Below are 21,298 nucleotides of genomic sequence, written 5' to 3'. Positions count from 1 at the left end.
TTATACCCAAAACGAATAGGCTTCCCTCTAATAAACTGTTTGCACCCATGCCTTCCAAAATACTCAATCATCATCTCATCTACTGCCACATGTTCTGCTATCGGGATTGCGTTGTTGATGTCATTTAGATGCTTAAAAAGGGGACGCACCTTGAAGAACGGGTCAGCTGTGATCTTCATGTTGTCTACTAAATGAACAGAAGACATAATTTCATCAAACCTGTTCCTCCGCATGGCATCTTTTACAGCATTGTTGCTGACATCACAATCGTCTGACCAGAGAAGACGCCGCCTTGGGACTGTGTTGTATCCACTGATCAACAGAATACCGTAGAATGTAAGAAGTTCATCCTCAGTCAGGTTGAGCGTTTTCCCTTTTTGTTCAGCGTAGAGATTGGACATTTCCAGTGTGACATCTCTGAGGGACTTGGGATAAAATGTGAGGAAGATATCCACTGGATCATCTGATGTGAAGCCAGGATCATGTTCTTTGGGGACATAGCGAGGGATCTGATATTTTTTGTTGGCTTGTGCTGGTGCTTTGGCCGCAATTTTGATTTTTTTGAATTTCCTGTCGGTTATGGTCACCAGTGGCCTCATCATCAGATTGGTCACTGTCACAGTCTGTGTCATGTGCGTGCATTTCTGACTCAGGCACAACTGTGATGTCCGCCACAGTTTCAGAGTCCTGCAGCATGGCCAGGATCTCTGCTACGGTGTACCTAAGGAAAGGACAACATACATGTTAGCTAGCAAGCGAATTTTAGCTAGCAAGAAAATGATGTATGGTAATGTATAAAAATCCTATACACAGAGGCCTTGAATACCTGTGAATTTATTTAGCTAGGAATTATTCTAAAAGGACTAAAATGAGCCATTGTACATCATTCTACAATTTTAAATAAGTAAATTAGGAGCAATCCTGCAGACAGTGTTTTCCTTTAGTTAGCGACATGCTATGTGCCCACTGGCAACTTTTGTTGCCACTCACAGAAATAAGCCCATGAACAAAAAAATATTTATCCTAGGTACAATTTTTTTTGGGGAGGGTTACTCTAGAGACTTGAATGATTAAATAATTATAAATATGTTTGGGGGGAAAGTCATAAGAAATTTATGAAAATTACCTCTTTCCAGGATGATTTGCATCCGCCATGTCTTCAGCCAGAAAGAGCGGGAAGCAGATGATGTCATGCGATAGGAAGCACTTGGAAACGATTTTTTAAAAATCAAAACCTTTGTCTAAGTTGTCTACTAGCATATAAGTGGAAAAAGTTGCATTAGTACCTTTGAGATTTTTTATTGTGAGTCGAAAATGACAGTGATAAACTTTGGCAACAATTGTTGCCAGTGGGGCAAAACGGGTTGGAGGGAGTTTGAAGGTTGAGTTTGTTCCACGACTGCATTTCACTCACTGCCTCTGTTTGTATCTCTGTCACTGCAGGACCAACATGGAGCGAGAAGTCAGCGCTCTTAGGAGGCTGACAAACCTCACAGAAGAAAGAGAGAGAAAACATACAGCTGTGACGAGTGTGGGAAGGGTTTTATTTCCAAATGTCACCTGAAACTTCATCAGGTCAGCCACACTGGAGAGAGACCGTTCAGCTGTGACTTGTGTGGAAAGAGTTTTTTCAGGAAGGATTCCCTAAAAAACCACCAACTCATCCACAGTGGAGTTAAAGCGTACAGCTGTGATCAGTGTGGAAGAGCTTTTACTCAAAGTGGCCACTTACAGAGTCATCTAGTTACCCACTCTGGAATTAAGGCATACAGCTGTGACATCTGTGGGAAAACCTTCAGCCGGTTAGGGAACCGAAATACACACCTACGCATTCACACCGGACATGATGTGTACTGCTGTGATCAGTGTAGCAAACAGTTTATAACCAACAAGCAGTTACAACGCCACATGTTTACCCACACTGAGGAGAGACCTTATAAATGTGACCTGTGTGAGAAGACTTTTAAAGCTCCACATTTCCTGAGACTACACCAACAGATCCACACTAGAAAGAGACTCTCCAAGTGCAGTTACTCTGAGGTATGTATTTATATTTTTATCTTGTCATTTTAGCCTGACTGTTTGGAACAACTCTGCTCATTAAACTGTCTCAGCTAGGGGTGGGTTTTGATAATCAATTTACTGATTAAAATCAATTCTGGCTTGGATAACGTGACATCAATTCATTAAAATTCTGAATCGATTTTTTTAATATAATTTTATTTTGCTCGAAAAGCCCCGAATCTCAGTTGAAACCTTACAAAATTTTGACAACCACCAAACAGTAAATGAGAGCAGGTACACGGATTCTGCACAAAGACGTAAACACAAAGCGCCGACCCGCGGATCAGAATCAGTGAGTTGTCGCCCTTCTCACCTGACAGCACGGACACGGTCGGGGCTGAAAGCTTGCAGCTCACTGATTCTAATGTTTCGTCAATTCTACTGCATGAAAAAGCAGCTCTTTTTTTTTTTTTTTTTTTTTTGCCTGTCCCATTTGGTTCTTTAACCATCAGAATTGTTGTCTGAAGACCAACAAGGATACCCAGTGGATTTACTTTGCCAAATGGATCTTCGTGGCATTGCCGTATTGGTCCATTTGGTCGATCTTTGTTTTTATTATTTATTATATTTTATTTTCAGATGTTACAGACGGGACAGACATCAGTGAGGGATAGGAAAGGGAGAAAGAAAGAGGAAGGAAAGGAAAAACAGAAGGGGAGAGGGACAGTGAGAAAGGGGGGGAGAAAAAAAATAAAAATCTCCTGGATCACCTGTTGAGAGAAGAATAGAAAACAAGCAAAAAAAGACAAAAAAAACAAAGCAACATACTAAACACAACACCATCGCATTAATCTAGCTAAGTGTAAACAGCAGTAAATACTAAATATTCAATGTTGTTGTGCAGCACGCAGGACAGATGTGCTTCGAAGTAGTAGCCAAGAAAGGTGTAATTTAAGTCTACGAGCAGTGAACACCCGTGTGCATACCTGTGTGGATCAGCGCGCTTGTATTCCAAAGGTTTCTCCATGTAACGATCTGCTAGGGAGTGTGGGGGGGCCACAGCCCCGTCCTCCAGGGTATGAAGCAGGTATGGAGGAGATCAAAACTCCAGACATCCAGAGGCCCCCAGAACACAAGAAACCATGGAAGACCAACAGAGGGGCAGCCGCGCCACTGTCCCAGCAAGAGCTGAGGAGAGTCCCAGATGAGGGCTCACTCAGCAGCCGCGGAGCAGAAGCCAGGGGGAGTTGCAGTGACGCGCCCGTGAGCTTCGCCGGCAGCCAGCTGTGCCTGAGTGACCGAGCCCCAGGCCGAGAGGCCGGGGGCACCCCACCTCCGAAGTGGTCCAAGCGAGCCCCAGGTTCCAGGCCCCGATAAGCGGCCGCCAAGGAGTGAGCCGGTGTGTACCTGGGCGCCCACCCCCAGACACAAAGAACCACCAACGCACCGACACCTGAGGGAGTCCGCCACCGGCAGGGGAAGTGGTGGTGGGTGGAGATATGCCTCCAAACCTTGGAGGGCCTGAGGTGTCCCCAGAGAGGTGGTGTCTGATACCCAACCTGACATATAGACACAGACATACAGGCACACACAGACACAAACATCCATTCCCACCCTCATGCTCTCATATGCACTTACTCCACACTCAACCAACGTGGAAACAGACATAAAGAGACGCTGTACACACGATCACACTCCCCAAGCGTACTCTACAAACCGGGTCTAGGTACCCTTGCCCCTGGAGGGGGGAACTGCACCCAGACCCAGGTGGTGTTACCCTTTTCCCTGCGGTGGGGAGAGGCAGACCACCCCGACTCCGTAGCAGCAGGGAGGCCCCACACTCCAGACCGCAGTCGGACGGCCAACTCCTCCTAGCCCTCCCGCTCCAGCAGGCCGCAGAGAATGGGGGTGGGAGAAGACTCCAAACCTCCCTCCACCCGCTCATTGTAGTGTTGATGCATGTGTGTTCTAAGGTGCAATTAAAACCCAGGAGGGCATGGAGCTACCTGCCAGAGAGCAGCAGGTAAGCGCATAGTCCCTCCTGATAGCTCTCAATGACTAAGTGTATTTAAAATTGAGAGGTGGGCAACGACGCCAGGGGTGAGGTGTACACCCTGATGGTAATTTGGACTCCGTGATTGTGCCCACCCCTAAGATCCTATATGTATGTGTAATGAGAGTGTGAATAATGTGAATGTCTAAGTTGTGGGATAAAATTGAGGCAGAGGCAGCCGGAAGGGGACAGAGGGGGGGGTAGCCTCCTCTGCACCCTGGTGACATACCCCTACTCCAAGGCCCTGCATGTGTGGGTGGTTGTGGTGGAGCGGGAAGAGGGAGGCAGCTGGAGATGGGGAGGGAAGGAAGGGAGGGGCAGGTAACCCCTCCCTGGGGCCAGCTCCCCCGCTGACCCCAGTAGGCACTCCCACACTCCGCGACCCGCCAGAGAAAGAGGGCCCAGGCCCATCCAGACCGGGGCCCAGTGCAGCAGCGCCTCCCGGCCCCACAGAGCCCGGGACAGTTCACCCAACCCCACCACAGAAAAAGCTGCACCCACCCCACCATCCACTCATCTTCCAGACTACATAAGACAGTAAACGCCCAGGCTGAGATCTTCCTCCACCTCTCCTGTATCTCCCCCTCCTGCAGAGAGAGTCCCTGAAGAGAGGAAAGCTCCTGCAGATGTGACCATCTCCCCCACCAGTTGAAGAGCCCCCCAGGTGGCTCGACGCACCGGCGGCACCCTGCTCCAGGGCTGGGCCCCCATGCACCCACCCGCCCACAACCCCGGCAACACACCAACCAGGACCCAAGCCCCCGAGGCCCGGCCCGGGCCCCAGCCCGGAGACGGAGCGCCCCCAGAACCTCACGCCCATCCCGGACCCACCCAGGGGCAGCCAGGCCACCAGGTCAGTAACCCACGTCCGTCAGCACAGACCCTCCCCTAGCCCCGCTGCACGCAGCCGCGAGGAAACAGTCACCTGAGAGCCAACAGAGCCCCCAACCGGACATGACCGCTACCCCGGGTTGAGCCCCCCAAGGAAGATGCCTTGAAAAAGCAGCTCTGAGTGATTATTCAGATTTTCATTTCAGTTATGATTTTGTTTTTTATTCGCTCTTTATTTCAGGCGACGTTCAGGATAAAAATGGTGAAGGACTGACTTACACTGTCTTTGTGTCTTTGTTTAGAAGCAGAGCGACACAGATGGATCCAGTTCTCAACCCTGTCATCACTGTGGTGGTGGGAAAGACTTTCGTTGTGACCTCTGTGGAAAAAATTTCAGTCACCAATACACCCTAAAAACACATCAACGTAAACACACTGGAGACAAACTGAAATACTGCAAAGAATGTGGAAGAAGCTTCACCACATCAAGTGGATTAAAACGCCATGAACTCATTCACAGTGGGGTTAAAAAGCACATCTGTGATCAGTGTGGGTCATCTTTCATTACTGCAAGTGGGCTTAAAACACACAAACAAGTCCACACAGGAGAGAAACCATACAAGTGCAGATACTGTGACAAAAGCTTCTCACAATCAGCTAATCGTAACTATCATGAACGTGCACACATGGAAGGAAACTACAGCTGTGACCAGTGTGACAAGAGCTTCAGGAATCTCAGTTCATACTCCGAACACAAACGATCCCACGTTACTAATAAACTGTTTCACTGTTACCAATGTGCCAAAACATTCACCTCATTGTCTGCTCTGTGCAAACATCAGCGTGATCACTCAGGGCTGAAATCACTTCCATCACTGGATCACAGTGAATCTAAAGAGACAGAAAGATCCTCTTCTGGTTTCAGGGTCAGACTCAAAACCCTTGAGATCAGGCTCCACAGAGTTCAGAGTGAATCTCCTGTAAAGATCTGATGAGGCAACTATGAATGAAAATGGTTCTCTAGTCTCATTTTAAGCTTTCTAAACTGTTCTGCTTCAGTGTTCATGTCGAGTGGTTCGCTTTGTTCCAGCAGTTGGATGAAGAAGTTTGAGCTGTGATTTCATTTCCTGTATTTCAGAGTAAAGGCTGAAGTGACAAATGGAAACATGTTTACAGTCAGAGTCTGATGATCTGTTTTCAGTGGCACAGATGGAGGTTTATCAGAGGAGGAGACTTGGCTGCTCTCCACTCACACTGAACAGGGTTCCTGCAGCTTATTTAAAATCTGACCTGAAAGTTATGAAAAATTTCCTTGTAACACTGAGTTACAGTAGGGGGGCTGCTCCATAATCCAGTTCAATAACACATCTCCTGACATTAAACATAAGCTTATTTAATAATGTGGATCTCTTTTGTCCAGATTTTTATTCAGAGGCAGCAACTGTGGTAAGAATTGACCCGGATCTTTACAGATCTTACAGTTTAGTATCAAGTTCATTTCCTTGTTGATGCAGAGCCAGAATTTAGATATTTTTAGACAATCCCATAGAAGATGCATGTAAGTTCCATCTGCTGTTTTATATTTGAGAAAAATTTGAAACATCTTTAAAATCTTGTATTTTTCCTTAAACTTGCTGTAGGTATTAAAACTTATGATTTTGTGTTTAAGATGTCGAAACAATTAATTTTGGGAATTCGTTTTTTTAAAGTTGTGGTTTCATTTGCTCAGAGTTCATCAACGTTTTCCTGATGCAAGGTAGGATGGATCCATGCTTTTATGGTGTTTAAGACAAATTCTGAAAGCCGAACGTTGCAGAGATTGAGACCCATTAGACCAGGCAGCATTTTTCAATCTTCTATTGTCCTGAGCTGTGGCCTCAGTTTCACTGGAAGTTGAACCCAAGTACGGTGTTCAGCTGTGGACTGGTCCGTGGACCCGCCTGTCCTCCAGGAACACAGGTACACATCCTGGACAGGGAGGAACGCCTGTTTGAGACCAGAGTCAAGGAGACCATTTACATGACAAGGGAAAGACTGAATCAAGGAAGGGTCCTAAGGGGACTTTTATTTCCTTTGCAACATCCATTTGAATTTCCATTTAAACACAGACAACAAGTAACTAGACTAAGCACAGTAGGAAATGGTTTGCCCCTTCTCATCAGCAACACCTGGACAGAATTACCCTTGACCTTAAATAACCCTGTACCTACCTCTGCCATAACCAGTACATAAAATGAAATACAACCCTCTAGTGGTGATAAGGACAGGGAAACAAGAAAAATGGCTCCTACACACCAGCTCCTAATTACATGAGGCAGAGGACATAGGCTGTGTCCCAATTAAGAGACTGTACGCTTGAAGTACGCATTTTAAGTGCAGTTACGTCACCGCCACGCGACGACGGCTGTCCCAATTCAAAGTGTACTTCAAATGCATACTCCAAATGCGCCGTCAATTTCCCCAAATATCAAGCGTGGTCCGGTGCACGCTTCGTTGTCGTATATACAAAGCTGTATGTAACGTGTCTCGCGGTTAGTATTATGGTTGCTAGGCAACCTGAACAGCGCGACGAAGCGTATACCGTCCCATTTCACAAGCCTCTCACTTCCGCACTTCTCGTACTTATAGTACGCACCGTACGTAGTGCGCGTACTTCAAACGTGCAGTCTCTTAATTGGGACACAGACACAGCCATAGTAATTATTGAACTTAAAGGAGGCATAATAAATCATTATTAGTGATGCGTGGATCGATACTGAAATATTGATTCCTCAAATACCAGTAACTTATGTTCTAGAATCGATTCTCATATTAAAATATCGATATTTTAGTAATTTAGGGTAAATTTGTAGTTCATCATTAAGAGGAACACAGTGGAAAGAAAATAAAGAAATACCATTTGGATCGTCTACACTGGAAGGAACTACTTCCTCTTCCGCCTTTCATAGTGATGTTTGAAATACGGCTGTATAAATGTGTCGCAGAGCCTGGCGTGCGCACTCACAACAATGGCTGAGCATAACTGGGGTCATCTGCGGACGTATTTTATCCCCACAAACAGCCGAGACATGGTTTGCGATTCATGTGGTAAGAAAGTGAGGTGTCATGGCAGCTCCACTAACCTCGTCAAACACCTGAGAGTAAATCATATCGCAGGATATGATGAGTGTATGTTGAGGCGAACTGAAGTGGAGAGGACAGGTGCTGCTAGGGCGAGACAGACGTCTCTCGCGGAGTCCTTTAATGCTGCAGGCAGGCAAAGTGTTCAAATAGCGCACCACTTAAGTTTTTTTATTATATGATGACTTCTGCATTATTAAGTGATAAGAACAAGTAGTCTGATGTCCTGTAATCATGATGACGCTAAAATTGGAGATACAATAGAAGATACAATAAATAAAATAATTTTTTGTACAAAGTATCAGTATCGGTTCAGTATCATCGATACCAGCCTGAATTTTACTTGGTATCGAATCAGAAATGAAATCAGTGGTATCCCACATTACTAGTCATGATACATCTTTACAATATGCATAAGAGGGCAAACCATGTTTCATTTATAGGCAAGGCAAGTTTATTTATATAGCACAATTCCACAACAAGGTGATTCAAAGTGCTTTACAGAGACATTCAAAAACAAAAACAAATAAAAAGAATGATTTAAAATTGATTAAAAAACAGTCGATAAAATCAGAACAGTAGATAAAATCAGTAGTTAAAATGTAAGTTTTGAAATTTAAGCTTAAAAGTGTGGATTTGGTGTTTTATTCAAATGCAGCTGAGAATAGGTGAGTCTTCAACCTGGATTTAAATAAACTCAGTGTTTCAGCTGATCTGAGGCTTTCTGGGAGTTTGTTCCAGATATATGGAGCATAAAAGCTGAATGCAGCTTCTCCGTGTCTGGTTCTGACTCTGGGAACTGATAAAAAGCCGGATCCAGATGACCTGAGGGATCTGGAAGGTTCATACTGGGTCAGGAGGTCACTGATGTATTTTGGTCCTAAACCATTCAGAGCTTTATAGACCAGCATCAGGACTTTAAAGTCTATCCTCTGACGGACAGGCAGCCAGTGTAAAGACCTCAGAGCTGGACTGATGTGGTCCACTTTTTTGGTCTTAGTGAGGACTCGAGCAGCAGAGTTCTGAATGAGCTGTAGATGTCTGACTGAATTTTTTAGGTAGACCTGTAAAGATGCTGTTACAGTAATCAAGCATACTAAAGATGAATGCATGGACTAGTTTTTCCATGCACTGTTGGGACATCAGATCTTTTATCCTTGATATATTCTTGAGGTGATAGTAAGCTGATTTTGTTATTGTCTTAATGTGTTTTTCTAAGTTTAGGTCTGCATCCATCACTACACCCAAATTTCTCGCCTGGTTTGTGGTTTTTAGGTGTATAGATTGAAGTTCTCTGGTGACCTGTAATCGTTTTTCTTTGGCACCAAAGACTATTACCTCACTTTTGTTTTTGTTTAGCTGGAGAAAATTGTGGCACAACCAGTCATTAATTTCCTCAATGCATTTACCAAGAGCCTGTACAGGGCCTCCTGGTGACATTGTGATATATATTTGTGTGTCATCTGCATAGCTATGACAGTTTATTTTGTTGTGCTTTATAATCTGTGCCAGTGGGAGCATGTAAATGTTAAACAGAAGGGGTCCCAAGAGGGAACCTTGGGGAACTCCACATGTGATACTTGTCTGCTCAGATGTGAAGTTACCTATTGATACAAAGTATTTCCTGTTTTCTAAGTATGTTTTGAACCAGTTTAGTACAGTCCTGAAAGACCTGCCCAGTTCTCCAGTCGTTTGAGTAATATGTTGTGGTCAACTATATCAAATGCTGAACTGAGATCCAGTAAAACTAAGACTGACATTTTTCCACTGTCTGTATTCAGACATATGTCATTGAACACTTTGGTCAGAGTGGTTTCAGTGCTGTGGTTCTGTCTAAAACCTGACTGGAAGGCATCATAGCAGTTATTCTGTTTTAAGAAGTAATTGAGCTGTTGAGAAACTGCTTTTCAATTATTTTACTTAAAAATGGGAGATTTGAGATCGGCCTGTAGTTGTTCATTTGTGTCTTGTCAAGATTGTCCTTTTTTAGTATAGGTTTAATTACAGCAGTTTTTAGTGGTTCTGGAAACACACCTGACATTAAAGAAAAGTTGACGATCTGTAACACGTCTGACTCTTTGAGACCTTTTTGAAAAAACCTGTTGGCAGGACATCTAAACAGCAGGAGGAGGAGTTCAGTTGACCTAAGATGTCCTCCAGGTCTTTGCTGTTAATAGGGTGAAACTGTTTGATGGTATTTAATAGGGGTGGGGGAAAAAATCGATACTGTGTAGCATCGTGATATTTTGTTTGCTAATAATGTATCGATACAGGGACAGCAGAAATCGATATTTTGTTACAAAAAAAGTTTTTGTGGACTGGAACATGCTCTTACTTCAGAGCATGTTGATCAGCTCCTTTTTCTGAGCAAGAATCCTGACATTCCTTCACTGTCCAAATGTGTTTAACTTTTTTTTTTGGCAGCAATAAACATGACAGTTTACTTATTTTAATTTAAGACATGTTTTATTTTAATTAAGTTTAAAACTTTTTTACTTAATGTAAAATTATATTTTGTTTTAATTTACTTTCAAATTCTTCAGTTGCTGAATGGGCTGCATAGTTTTCATAAATTGCATAGTTCAGAATAGCTATAATTGTACCAGATTGTTGCATTCAGTTAAGTTGGACTAGACTGTAATACAAACCGTTCAGTTTGTCAACAATAAAACTGACTGAAATGAGAGAAAGACTGAGTGTGAGACTTTGATATTAGATAAAATGAATATTGATAAAGTTTACCTTTATGTACAGAATCTGAATATCGCAAAATATTTTAAAAAATTGCAATAATATCGTATCGTGCGTTAAGTATTGTGATAATATCGTATCGCGGGATGTATGGTGATTCCCACCTCTAGTGTTTAAACAGTTTTTCAGTGGACACAGTACATATCCTGAATCTGCTGTTGATGTACCAATTGCTTGTCTAATCTTTTGGATTTTTTCTGTGAAGAATTTGGCAAAGTCATTGCAGGTCATGGTCGAATGAAGTTCAGCTGCCACTGACACAGGAGGGTTTGTTAGCCTGTCAACTGTAGAAAAAACATCATTCTAAATCATTCTATACATCATTCTACCAGTAATCTAGTTCATCAGTTTGTAGCTTCACAAAACAAAACGAAAATGAATTTTTGCAACAGGTTTTTCAATCAATTTTGTTAATTTTGTTTCCAGATAAGAGAGGCCAGACCTTTCTTATCCTCTATGTTTAATCTGGACCTTGGGACAGCTAAGAGCATCTGATCCACAGACTTCAGTGATCTTACAGGAGCGAACCAATTTAAAAGATCAGATAGGTATGAGGGTGCTAACCCATGCAACGCCTTAAAAACACATAATAAAATCTTAAAATTAATTCAAAACCTAACTGGCAGCCAGTGTAAGGATGCCAGTATGGGAGATATGTAGTCTTGGTTGCATAAAATAAGATAACCTTTATTAATCCTACGTGTGGGAAATTTGTTTTGTTACAGCAGTGGACAGTGCAAAGTTGCATAGAAAATTTTAAGAAAAAACACTGGAATAATACATCCATGAGATACTGTACACAATAGAATAGAATGAAATAAAATACTACATACAATCGAATCCACATGTGTGGATGTGTGTGCTTGGTCAGTTGAAGTCTTTCTTGTGGAGTCTGATGGCAGTGGGGAGGAAAGACCTGCGAAATCTCTCCGTCCCACATCGTAGGTGCCGCAGCCACTGAAGGAGCTGCTCAGTGCCGTCAGAGTCTCCTGCATGGGGTGGGAGATGTTGTCCAACAGGAATGACAGCTTAGCCACCATTCTCCTGTCACTCACCACCACTACTGGGTCCAGAGGGCATCCTAGAACAGAGCTCTGCCCTTTCCTGTAGAGGGCGTCTGAATTATGAGACCTGTCCAGTTTATTGTTCAGATGAACACCAAGGTACCCGTAGCTGTCCACAGTCTCAATGTCCATACCTTGAATGTTGAGTGGTTGCAGTGGGGGATGTTTGTGCCTGCGGAAGTCTACCACCAGCTCCTTGGTTTTACTAGTGTTGATCTGGAGGTAGTTCTGCTGGCACCAGTCAACAAAACCTTTGGTCAGTTCTCTGTACTCCTTGTCATCCCCATCAGTGATGAGACCGACTATTGCAGAGTCGTCAATAGAGCATCTGTACTTCTACTTAAGTATAGAGTAAATGTACTTTTGCCTCCTCTGATCATTTCTATAATATTATTTATATCAGTGATGGCCAAATGAAGCTTTCTGAAACACTGAAGCTTGTATTGAAAAAGGTTCATTACTCAAAGCTTTTCAACACAGTCCTCTTTGGTGACATCTGCTGGCCAAAAATGTGAAGAGCAGCTTGAATCTACAAATTATAATGAAGCTTCATTATAATTGCCCACTCTACAGAGCTCAGCTGAGAGCTTCTGTCTGATATCGGGCTGCTGTTGTGGTGCTTTGAACGTGTATTTTTTGGGGTGATGAAAAAACTGTTAGGTTTAATGTATGTGTTGTAGGTTGCCCTTTAAAAAGCTACACAATGCCATTTAGAAAGCTAGAATGCTTCTGTTTGCTATCTAGGTAACCTACGCATATGACTACATGCATGACATTGATAAGGGGAACAAGCAGCCTTGAGAAGAACAGATTCTACCAACAACAATCTGGGAGAGCTGCACTCTCATCATATAACCACACACAATGTATAATCACGCTTGCACAGCACAATCACTTTGTAACCAGTTATAGTAGTTTCTCATAGGTAATACAGCAACAAGCTTTATGAATATTCATGTGTGTAACCAATAAAAACAACCTGCAGGGGGAAAAGCAAGTTGAAGTGGGTTGGAGACAACTGCTTCCCCCTCGCGAGTGAAAACTTGAGCTCTGTGTGACCTCGTTCCTGAGTGAGTTTCTGTTTATCCAGCAGTATCAGGGGTAAAACTCTGACAAATGTCCATTTGATTATTAATAATGTTGATGAATAAACCTTCCTTATTTTAACATGTGCTGTGGTCTCTAAAAAACAACATAATATACAACACAGTCATATAACAGGTTGGGAGGATGAGAGTTTTAGACGTGACTGATTATTTGGTGAAACTGTGATATTTTCCTCACCTCCTGTGTTGAGCTCATTGTTTCCTCTGTAGTGACTCAGCTGAGTCCAGATGGCTGAAAATGTTCCTCTGCTGCTCCGTCAGACTCTTCTCCTCCTGCTGATCAGCTGGGACACAAAACAGATCTTTGTTAGGCTCCACACTGCACTGAAGAGTCAAAGTGTCTCATATGTTCATCTGACAACACAAAGTACAAATTTCACTCTGATTGCTTGTAGAAATCTTGTGAGACGTGTTGTGCTGCAAAGTGAGGAAACTCTCTCACTCACTTATACTTCAGGAGGAACTTTGTGACATTGGCTCTAATATTCTAAGCAGCCCTTTACTATGACAGGGCCAGAAAGTCCTATTTGAAGGTTTGGGAGAAGGACCATGTTAAAGGTGGATTGGGGTTTATACACTTTGTTATGATACAGGTAAGGCTGTAAGAGCCTGAGAAGGTGTCCTGAATGAACCTCTAAAACCAGTTTTCAGCTAACGACTCTGCTTCAGTCTGGAAAACAGCAACTACAAGTTTAAAGACTCCATCAACAATTCACACCCAGCAACAGCCTGAACAGCTCCTCCTGTGGTTTCCACAAACAGGGACAGACCTGTCACTCCCCCACCCCACACTTTCCACACCTTCAGCCCCCCAGTCCCACCACCTCCACCATTCCCCAAAAACCACTAATTAAAGCTCATTGATCAAATGCTGTGATTGCAGTGACTCACTCTCTGTGAATGGTACTCATGGCCATTGATCAGCAGTCTTTGATTAATGAGCTTTGATCAGTGGTTTCAGTGCTTTCCTTCCTGCTTTGACTGCAGCTGTGTTTGACACAGGAAGACATTTTTACATTCTTCACGATTATACTTTATTCTTTTTGGGGGAAGTGCAGCTTTAAACCTTCACATGATTCAAGTCAACCCAACAAATCAATCTGAACGATCACAGGTGGGAAAAACTTCTGTAGACAAAATAAAACAAAACCCAACATTCAATCCACAACATGATTAAAAACATGATTCTCCCAAATCACCAAGAGCTGCACATTAACCACTGTGAGATTATTATTCTATCATATGTTATCCTATGCCTGTAATCGAAATGAGTGAATCATTATACTGCTGTAAGCAGCATCATACTTCTTATTATAGAGAGTATAATTAGTATGTAGCTGTAGTTCTAGTTTGCATTATACTGCTGAATTAAAAAGAATGTGAGAATCACTAGATTTATCAGATAGGTTTGTATTATCCTATACTGTTGATTTACTGTGAATGAGCTACACTGTCTCATGACATTTCATACTGCTGAGTTAAGAAGAGAATACCTTGTGCAGAGAGCACAAAGCACATTCCACAGGAGCTTCACCCCTTGTTGGAAGCAGATAAACAGGTCATAACTCACTGAGAGAGAGAAAGAATGTGAATGTTTAGGCTTTTACGACTTGGTGGGGGCCACTAGAGGCTATAAGAGCTTGAGTAACCCTCCACCAGTTGGAGATTTGCTGTGACCCTCTGCATGCATGTCTCCCCATCCGGATGGTTTGTGCTCAAAGGTGTTGAACTGTATGTAATAAAGTAATTGTTGATTGAGCATTTATACACCGAGTATTGTCCTTCCTTCAGCCCAAAGATCGAAAGAATTGGGAGAAATTAACACCACCACAATATATTTTTATTCTCTGTGCTTTCAAATATGAACACTGTTTACTTTCATCTCTGTTTCATTAGTTTTTGTTAACATCTTCCTGTGCATCACTTTACAGCAGCCAGACTCATTAAAATGAGACTTTGTAGGAGTTCACTTCCTCTCATGTGTTCATCCACAGCAGCTGGACAATAAAGTTTATTGTGACCCTGATACTGCAGCAGATCGCTCTCATCCATTTCCTGTTATCACTTCAAATAGAAATGAGGCTGTAGAGGTTTGGTGCAGGCAGAAAAACAGCTGCAGGGACAATGAAAAGACTTTTCTGCTCCAACTTCTCCCAGCATGCTGAGCTAATGATTAGTTGGTGTTTTTCTCCAAACACTCTCTCACTCTTCTCTCAACGTGTTCACAATAAACTGTGAACAGACACCGAGGAGAGCAGCAGAAGACCTCATTCAGGAGCTAAACTCAACATGAACTGAACTCACAGTAAAGTTAGCTCGGTGCTTACCTTTAGATGAGCCCACAAACCGAGAGAAACTCCGCGATGAAGCTGCAACTCTTTCCAAACACAGGAAACAGATCAGGGAGCAGAGACCCACGTGGTTCACGCTGATCTCGGCTACGATCCAGGAGACAAGGGTGGGCAGATCGATGCAGATATCGATCCAGACGGTGGTTTAGTTTGTTTTATCATCCAAATTCACTCTTTTACTCGCTTAGGAAGAAACGGTAACTCCGTCTGAGTTGTCACTGTCACTACCCGATTCGTACCGTTCACTTTAAAATCATTAATGAGGTTTATCCAACCAATGAATTCTTAAGACGGAAATTTAATTTAGATGTGAACGCCTGCACATTTTGTGAAAATGATATTGAAAGTCTGGATCACTTGTTTTTCAACTGTGAATCAGTGCACTCCTTCTGGACTGACATGTGGAGCTGGCTGCAGTCCAGGAGAATTCAGTTACCACATTTGACGGTGACAGTAATAAAATTTGGAATACTTGCTGAGAATGCAGATTTTGACCTGTTGATTAGGACGATTTTGTTAATGGGAAAAAATTTTATTCACAAATGCAGATACTTTAAAGCTAAACCATGTATAAACAGATGGCTGAATGACTTTAGACTCTGGGCTAAATCGCTGAAACTTGTGAATAACAAGAAAGCCCATAAACTTGTTGTTTTATTTAAAGAGTTTAACCTATGTTAAAAAAAACAAAAAACTCCCTATTTTATAATCACGACTGCCCTTTTTTTGCACGTTAGTTTTTGCCTTTGGTTCGAATCCTTCAATGACTGTTCTTTATTTTTGTGCTAACTCTTTTAACTTTGTGCTTATTGTTGTTGTTTTTGGGTTTTTTTTGTTCGTTTTGTTTGTTTGTTTGTTTTGCTATAATGCTCAACCGAGGATGTAACATAATCGGATTAATGATGGTGCCTTGTATGTTAAACTGTTGTTTGTAAATAAAGTTTAATTTAAAAAAAAAAAACAAAAAACAAAAAACCCGATCCGTACCGGAAACCCGATCGGTACCCCGCATGCGCAAAAGGTTTCTACTTCCGGTCGTAGCGTTTTTCGATAGTTATGGGTCAGAGTATCTGTTAAGATGTTAAGAATAACAAGTATATCTTAAAATGTTTGCATTAATGAAGCATTTCAGTACAATGTAGACAAAAACGAAAAATAAAAAGAACGTTACGGATCAGGACTCTCCGATCCTTACTGCGCATGTGTAAAGTCTGACCGTACAAATCGGGTCTACCCGATCCGTACCGCGCATGTGCAGATGTTTTCTTCTTCTTTTGTTCGTTTAATGGCAGTTTACTCCCCAGTGTACGAGGATACCGCCACCTGCTGACCGTGCGAATAAACCCTATTATAAACTGAATTATCGTCATTACAAACGTGTGTTAAATCTGATTTAGCGATAGTCGAGTGTGTTTATGCTTGTCTGTGAGGAGAGGATTGCTGGAATAGTGATGATGATGTGCGCTATCACTGTCAATTGTCAGTAAACACTTCATCTGGCTGATGAATCTACACGTGTTTTTTTTTTTCATACTTTAATTAAATTTATGCACATATTACAATCTCTCGTTGGGAGACAAAATTAGTGCAACAACATCTTGAAAAGGTTGAATAAGAAACCAAACGAAATAGGGAAAAAAAAACCCCACATATATACATATACATAAATATATGAAGGCCATTTTTATGACATATAACAGTTTCCTTTCTGCGAACACTTTAACATACATGTGGCTTACTTAGTACACCAAAAACACAATCATTAAAAGGATAGAGATTGAGTCCCATTGTCGCATATCAAAGCAGCCTCTTTACATGAATCCCTCAGTAATTCTAAAGATGACAAAAAAGATTTTAATTCAATTTTCAATACAGTTAGGGAAGGTCTTTTACTTTGCCATTTGCATTTGTGTATGTGGTATTTGCCCATAATTATCACCACCTTGTGTAGCATGGACAGTTCCTTAGATGGATCACCATTATTATATAAAACTTGTGTTAGAGTCAGTGGGGTCATCCCATCTATTCTTATACTCAACCAGTCTACTAGATCTTGCCAAAAGTCAGTTGTTACTGAGCAGGAAAAAAAACAAATGATCAATACTTTCCACATTTTGTGAACAAAATCCACATGGCTCTACCTCAAACCCAAACCTTTTTCTAAGCATTTCAGCTGCTGGGTAATATCCATTAATTATTTTAAATTGCATTTCTTTGACTTTGGGGGGGATAGGCCAACTTAAAACATGTGTATATTTGTTCGTTATTTTAACGTTACTCCCTTTTAATTTTGTGTTACTGTTAAAATCGTGAAATAATTCATTTTTAAATATTTTGTTTATGGTTTTATTATTACAGTTTTTATCAGTCAAAGGAATCTGATTTAGCTGTAGAGAAGGTAAACTAATTTGTCCCTTAGAGTAATATAAATAGCCTTGTATCAAACTCAACAGAGGTAAGGGGATCGCCTTACAAACCTTGTCATATTCTCTAAGGGAACACTGAATGTTAAACTTTGCATTAAAAACACCCACTGAGAGAAACTGACCCTTTTCATCAAGTAAATCTGTTATAAAGATAATGTTTTTTTCATACCACTCTTTAACAAACAATGACTTCTTATTAATTGTAATTGTTCTGTTATTCCACAAGGTGGAGCAATGTGGTGAAAAGTTATGGGCAAACACCATCTTCCAATAAGACAAGACCTGCTTATGATATTCTGACAGTTTCACAGGCAACTTCAATATATCAAAATCACATTTCAGGAGAAAATCCAACCCTCCCACCTTTTTGAAAATATTTTTTGGGATATGGAACCATATGGAGTAAGGTTTCAAGAGGAAGGCTTTTATCCAGTTTATTTTAAATACTCCAACCATTAATTGAAAATCAATTGTCTTTATACCACCTTTAGCGTAATCTTTGACGAGTTGTGATTTTTTAATGTAATGTGTTTTATTGCGCCAAATGAATTGATAGATTATAGAGTTAATCTTTTTAATACTTTTCGGGGTAATGTATAATGAGTAAGCTGGATAAACCATCTTTGAGACGCCCTCTGATTTGGATAATAGATTGCGTCCAAAAATTGTGAGGAACGGATTTCAGCATGAACGATCAGTTCCCCAGAGAGATCCTGGAACGACGCAGGGTCCTCTTCCCAGTCCGACGTAGTTTTATCCAGAAAGGCTCCCGGGCTGTCATCGCCGTGGACCGGCTCTACGTGGACGGACAACTCTACCGCGACCCCGGCACCACTCCATGGCTGTATTGACTGCACACCAAATAAGAATCCGCTGCACTATTCTCTTCACTCACACTCTCTTGTATTAACTTTTGCTTAACTATGTAATATCAGCTTGCTAATTTAGTATAACGTCACTCTCCGCCAATGCCTTAATTGGAATGTTTCCGTTTCTATTTCTTTTTCCCTCTCTCTCTCTTGCTCTTTGGTTTATTTGCTTCTCTTTTCTATCACTATGTCGATCACCTGTTTCCCTATCCATCCACAAACAACACTGTCTATTTCTACATGCTCACTCTGCACGATCACGCACACACATGCGTTTAAAGGCAACACATTTACAACAGCCACACAGCGCACACAGATATAGGACACACGCACACATTTGCTCATTTTAGTTATTATGCACACACATAGTCAGACCTATGGAGCTTCTCGCCGCGCATTTTCTTCTCTTTATTTACAAAAAAATTACGTCTTTCCATTTTCCTCACCCGTCTAAGCGAGACACACAGCGTACATCATTAGCCACAAACACACAACTATGGGCACGCTAAGATTTGTCACATGTAATGTGCATGGAGCTGGCTCTAGGGAAAAAAGGTTAAAAATACTTAACCAACTTAAAAAAATTACAGGCAGACGTTTTTTTATTACAAGAGACCCACATGCCTGTCCCAGGTTTGAATAAACTTAAAACGCCTGAGTTTCCTAATCTGTTCTCAGCCTGTTATAATTCTAGACAAAGAGGAGTAGCAATTCTAATGCATAAAAATATTAATTTCACAGTACTCGATACAGTTATAGATCCAGAGGGCAGATTCCTAATCGTCAAACTATCTATACTTAACCAAAAGCTAGGTATTGTAAGTATATATGGTCCAAATGTTGATAACCCCTCATTCTTCCACGTTTTTTTTAGTACACTCTCCGAACACCTAGATTGCACAATTGTTCTTGGGGGAGACCTCAACCTGGGACTAAATGAAGAAATGGATAGGCTCAATACGGCAGGAACTCAGCGTAATTGGCAGTCCACAAATATAATCAAACAGTATATGAGCGACTTTGGTCTTTGCGATGCATGGCGCTCCCTTCACCCCACCAGTAAGGAATATTCTTTCTTCTCACATGTCCATCACTCCTACTCTCGTCTGGATTATTTTCTAGTCAGCAGCTCACTGCTGAGTAACATTTCAGACACTGAGATTCGTCCTATAGCTGTCAGTGATCATGGTCCTGTATCTTTAACACTAATACAGATGAATAATACTACGCCAAGTAAAAACTGGAGATTTAATACATCACTGCTCAAAGACAAAGAGTTTATCAAATACTTTAAAAAGGAGTGGACTCTATATTTAGGCTTTAATGACATACCTGGAACATCAGCATCTGTCCTCTGGGAAGCAGGGAAAGCCGTGATGAGAGGTAAAACAATCTCTTTCTCATCACATAAGAAGAAAGAAGAAAACAAAAATATTCAGGAACTAGAAAAAAACATCAAATTCTTAGAAAAAGCCTATGTGTCACACCAAGATCAAGAAATATTAAACAAAATACGCGAGACAAAACTAGAATTAAATGAAATTATTAATAAAAAGACTAAATTCTTAGTACAAAGACTTCGCCTGCAAAATTATGAACACGGTAACAAATCCGGACAATTTCTTGCTAACCAGTTAAAAATCAATAAAGAAAAAAACATTATATGTGCTGTTAAAGATTTATCTGGGAATACAATATATGATCTTAAAAAAATAAACAAATTTTTTAGGGATTTCTATGAAACTTTATATACACCACAAATAAACCCATCTAAAAATGAAATTGATCAAGTTCTCGACAACATAACTCTTCCAAAATTATTAGACACCCAAACAATGGCACTGGACTCGCCACTGACACCAGGTGAACTCCAGGAAGCTCTGATAAGTATGCCCAATAATAAGGCTCCAGGTCCAGACGGCTTTTCAACAGATTTTTACAAAGAATTCTGGACGATTCTGGCACCAGTTTTTCACAAGATGTTGCAGGAAATCAAAGAAAATGGTAGACTACCACCAAATATGAACTCTGCAAATATCAGTCTCTTACTAAAACCAGGCAAAGACCCTGTATTTCCTTCAAGCTATCGTCCAATATCCCTTATTAATGTAGACCTTAAAATAATCTGCAAAGCTCTCTCAAAAAGATTAGAGAAAATAACCCCCCTTTTAATTTATCCTGACCAAACTGGTTTTATAAAAGGTAGGCACTCATCAACAAATACACGTAGATTACTTAATTCAATAGACTACTCATGCAGTAAAAACATTGAAACCGTAATATTTTCTTTAGATGCAGAAAAAGCATTTGACAGAGTTAACTGGAAATTTCTATTTGCAACTTTACACAAATTTGGGTTTGGATCCTCTTTCATAAACTGGTTAAAAATATTATATAATTCCCCAACAGCTTGTGTCAGAACAAATGACCAAACATCCTCCAGCTTCTGTCTCCTGAGGGGCACCAGGCAGGGATGCCCACTCTCCCCTTCACTGTTTGCTATTTTTATTGAGCCACTAGCAGCAGCAATTAGACAGGCTACAACAATTTAGGGCAGAAAATGTAAGAATGTAGAACATAAAATCAGCCTTTATGCAGATGATGTGTTACTTTTTCTCCAAAATTCACAAACCAATCTCTCTGGGGTAATTGCATTAATAAATTCTTCCTCAAGTGTCTCAGATTATTCAATTAACTGGTCAAAATCTACAGTTCTTCCGATT

General features: G+C 41.3%; 2 protein-coding genes and 1 long non-coding RNA gene across 12 annotated transcripts in view; 1 reads left to right on the top strand and 2 right to left on the bottom strand.

Moving 5' to 3' along the window:
* Window positions 1–21,298, top strand: part of LOC113028823 (uncharacterized) — a 270,569-nt gene that overhangs the window by 6,795 nt on the left and 242,476 nt on the right. For 2 of the 3 annotated variants that reach the window (XR_013911508.1, XR_013911507.1), the window contains 2 exons: window positions 1,444–2,040; window positions 5,191–5,884. The exons of the other annotated variant lie outside the window; for it this stretch is intronic. The gene's annotated coding sequence lies outside the window, so the exon portion shown is untranslated. The remainder of the gene's footprint in view (window positions 1–1,443; window positions 2,041–5,190; window positions 5,885–21,298) is intronic. 3 annotated transcript variants of the gene reach the window in all.
* Window positions 1–21,298, bottom strand: part of LOC113029484 (uncharacterized) — a 126,181-nt gene that overhangs the window by 83,105 nt on the left and 21,778 nt on the right. The window lies entirely within an intron of this gene.
* On the bottom strand, window positions 11,426–13,696 carry LOC145419321 (uncharacterized). Of its 2 annotated transcripts, none has more exons than XR_003273423.2 (2): window positions 13,108–13,696; window positions 11,426–13,003 (listed from the first exon to the last, which is right to left on the bottom strand). It is a non-coding gene; the product is annotated as an uncharacterized LOC145419321 (long non-coding RNA). The 2 variants fall into 2 exon arrangements; XR_013911521.1 differs by having other exon boundaries at window positions 11,426–12,051.

Source organism: Astatotilapia calliptera, chromosome 9 (genome assembly GCF_964374335.1).
Source record: "Astatotilapia calliptera chromosome 9, fAstCal68.1, whole genome shotgun sequence".
Lineage (NCBI taxonomy): Eukaryota > Metazoa > Chordata > Actinopteri > Cichliformes > Cichlidae > Astatotilapia > Astatotilapia calliptera.
The sequence above is the reverse complement of the archived record's forward strand: the minus strand, read 5'-3'. Positions and strand labels throughout refer to the sequence as shown.